Source organism: Leptonychotes weddellii, chromosome 2, assembly GCF_054177405.1.
Source record: "Leptonychotes weddellii isolate Sample4059 chromosome 2, ASM5417740v2, whole genome shotgun sequence".
NCBI lineage: Eukaryota > Metazoa > Chordata > Mammalia > Carnivora > Phocidae > Leptonychotes > Leptonychotes weddellii.
In genome coordinates, this window is record NC_138370.1 from 2328767 (window position 1) to 2332959 (window position 4193).

Sequence of the window (4193 nt, forward strand, 5' to 3'; positions counted from 1 at the left end):
ACTGGTTTCAAGTCCCAGCTGTAACCATGACTAGATATAGTATCTTGGCATGTTAACATTCTGAATTTAAATAGCTATATTTGCAGAAGTTAGGATAATTATATCTGTCTGTACCTAGAGTACCTATCCTACTAACATATGAAATAGATTGATAATAGAAGTCAGTTTCCATCCAAAATTCTCCATCCCTACTCCAGCTCCATCCCTTACATATTGGTGTCTGAATTTTTCTATCAGTCTATTCATAACTATTTAATTCTAATGAATATACTTTGTCTTTTTGAGAGTGGTCAGTGGTGAATAAAATGTCAGAAAATTGTCCCCAAAATGACTTGAATTCAAATAAGGAAACTTCAAGTTTTAGGCTTCATTTATTTAGAATTCTTTATAGTAATACTGGAATTAATATTTAGATTGCCTATGGAAAAAAAGATTTCCATAGAAACAAAAATAGTAGTATAAATAAAATCAGATGAGGAATATTTTACCAACCTAATAAAGTGAACATTTTTTAAACAGAAACAGCCCCAAATTACATATAATCACAGTGTTAACTACAAATGAATTCTATCCACTCTTCTTGACAATGGTGGTCATTAGTTTGGATTATATGTTAGTCATTAGTTTTGATTACATGAATTTAGAAAGAACTGAATTGCCTTTCATTAAAAACAGTCTCAAAAAGACTTTAAACAATCAAGAATATCCTCCCTCTTTTTAAAACACCAGCATTTATAGTCAGCTTATTATATGCTGGGCCCATGACACATCATTCGACTTAGTGGTCATAAGGCATTTTTACATGGTTGTGATCTTCCGGTTTGCATATGAACACACATGGATTTACTTTAACCTGGATGGAGGCATTCAATAAATAAATAAAGATTTTACACATCAGATGCCCAGGATCACTACATAGTACCAAACTACTAGTAGGGATGACACTGGGTTTTAATTTAGTAGAAACATAGAAAATATCTAAATAGCGTGTTTCTTTGTTCATATATCCTTTTTTCTCATGCCTTCAATGATTGTTTTTATGCTGCATAGAGTCAACTTCCATATTTAATGCACCTCATTTCAAGGTGTGGCCCACAGATCCCTGGAGTGGGCAGTAAGACTCCTTTAGAGGGTATGATATTTTTACATTAGACTGTTTTTATAATAATACTAAGAGATGTATGCTTTTTTCCATGTGTTGCTGTTTCCACTGATGGTGAAAAAGCAATGGTGAGCAAAGCTGACAGTGATCTAACCTAAATAGAAGAAATAGCACCATGCACTAGCATGAAGAAGAAGAAGAAGAAGAAGAAGAAGAAGAAGAAGAAGAAGAAGAAGAAGAAGAAGAAGAAGAAGAAGAAGAAAAAGAAGAAGAAGAAGAAGAGAAGGAGGAGGAGGAGGGAGAAGAAGAGGAAGAAGAAGAAGAGAAAGAAGAAGAAGGAGGAGGAGGAGGAAGAGAAGGGGGAGGAGGAAGAAGAAAGGCCAGCATCACTTAAGAAAGTCCTTGAGGAAGAAGGAAAATTTTTTAATTTTAATAAATCTTGGTCATTGAATACATAATGCATCTGTGGTGCATATTGAAGTCTGACACGATCTCAAGGTAAAAAGGGCATTGAAATTGTTTGGATTGTGAGCTGAATTAACTGCTTTATATTCACGGAACACCTTCTTATTTGAAAAAAAAACTGATAAGCTATTATTGTTAATATTTGAGTTGTCAGACATGCTCTTTAAAAAATGAATGAATGAGCCCTTTTTTTTGAATGAGACTTTTATTCAATAAAAATAACTGACAAAAATTGTAGCCAATAATAAAATTCAAGTTGTTTAATAAAAATTAGAAATTTTGAAAATTTCTATGTGTCACCATGAGTTTGACACCTTCCCAATGCTTAAATATTTTTCCAAAAATAACTATAGAGATATTAACATATGCCATGTTTTTGATATTCTGTAGTGAAGTGTATCAACATTTGGAAGCATTCATACCTCAATGAATCATTATTTGTCAAATGACAAAGGTCTGATGGTCCAAAATCATGCATGTATAAAACATTTCAAGGGCACCTGGGTGGCTCAGTCATTAAGCGTCTGCCTTCGGCTCGGGTCATGATCTCAGGGTCCTGGGATCGAGCCCCACATCAGGTTCCCTGCTCAGCAGGAAGCCTGCTTCTCCCTCTCCCACTCCCCTTGCTTGTGTTCCTGCTCTCACTGTCTCTGTCAAATAAATAAATAAAATCTTAAAAAAAAAAAAAATTTCAAGATGGAAGCTAGATCAATGACTTTTAAGGTAAAGAAGTATAAAATATTTATTGTTATGATTTCATATTCCAAATTGCAGCCAATATTTAAGAAAATATCATTTGTCAATTTTTTATAGTATCACATATTATATATCTCCATGACTTTTTGGAAAAATATTTAAGAATTGTAAAGCTGTCAAACTCATGGTGGCACATACAAGAAACAGAGTCTTACCTATAGAGAACAAACTGATGGTTCCTGGAGGGGAGGTGCAAGGGGGAATGGGTTAAAAGGTGATGGGCTTTAAGGAATGCACTTGTTGTGATGAGCACTGGATGTTGTATGTAAGTGATGAATCATTAAATTTTACACCTGAAACTAATATTACTCTGTATGTTAACTAACTGGAACTTAAATAAAAACTTTGAGAAAATAAAATAAATTAAATTAAATAATAAAATAAAATAAAATAAAATTCATTTATTTTTCAACCATATGTGAGCAGGATTTTTAAAAATATTTTAACCAAAACAACATAGTGTAATAGACTGAATGCAGCAACAGATGTATGAGTCCATACACAGTGTTAACATACTAACAAAAATGAAAAGAAAGCTGGAGTGACTATGATAAAACAAGGCAAAGTTGATTTCAGAGGAAAAAAATTACCAAGATAAAGAGGGACACCTCATAACATCAAAAGTATGAATTCATTAAAAAGACAGAAACTTTAAACATGTATGTAACTAAACAGAGCTTCAAATTACACGAAGCAAAAACTAATAAAACTATAATAAGAAATAGACAAATCCACAATTGTAGTAAAGGATTTCAATATACCTCTCTCAATAACAGAACAAATGGTCAGAAAATCAGTAAGGATACTAAAGACTTGAAAAACACTGTCCTACTTGATCTAATTGATATTTATAGAACATTTCACCCGACTATGACAGAATATACATTCTTTCCAGTTTACATAAAATGCTTGCAAATATAGAGCATATTGTAGGGCAGAAAACAATTATTGGTCAGTTGAAAAGGATTCAAGTCATACAAAGTATGTTCTCTGACCACAAAGTTCCTGGGAAAATCCCTAGATATTTGGAAAACAAATAGAACACTATTATATAATCCATGGATCACAGAAGTAATAACAAGGGAAAATAGGAAGTATTTTGAATTGCATGAAACGAAAAAAACATATTATGGGATGTAGTGAAATCCATCCTTAGAGTGAAATATAAAGCATCGAACACACACATTAGAAAAGGATTCTTAAAATCACAGCTTCAATCTTAAGAAACCAGAAAAAGAAGAGCAAGTAAATCCTATTGTAATCAGAAGAAAGAAAATAATAAAAGAGCAGAGAAGAAATCAATAGAGTATAAAACAAATAAAACTGATATAGGAAAATTGGTGACAGCAAATGTACCTTTTTTGAGAATATTAATAACATTGACCTATCACCCCAAAACTGCTAGAACTCATACAGGAATTCAGTAAAGTGGCAGGATATAAAATTAATACACAGAAATCAGTGGCATTCCTATACACCAAAAACAAGACAGAAGAAAGAGAAATTAATGAGTCAATCCCATGTACAATTGCACCCAAAACCATAAGATACCTAGGAATAAATCTAACCAAAGAGGCAAAGAATCTGTACTCAGAAAACTATAGAATACTCATGAAAGAAATTGAGGAAGACACAAAGTAATGGAAAAACGTTCCATGCTCATGGATTGGAAGAATAGATATTGTGAAGATGTCAATGCTACCTAGAACAATCTGTACATTTAATGCAATCCTTATCAAAATACCATCCACTTTTTTCAAAGAAATGGAACAAATAATCCTAAAATTTGTATGGAACCAGAAAAGACCCCGCATAGCCAGAGGAATGTTGAAAAAGAGAAGCAAAGCTGGTGGCATCACAATTCCAGACT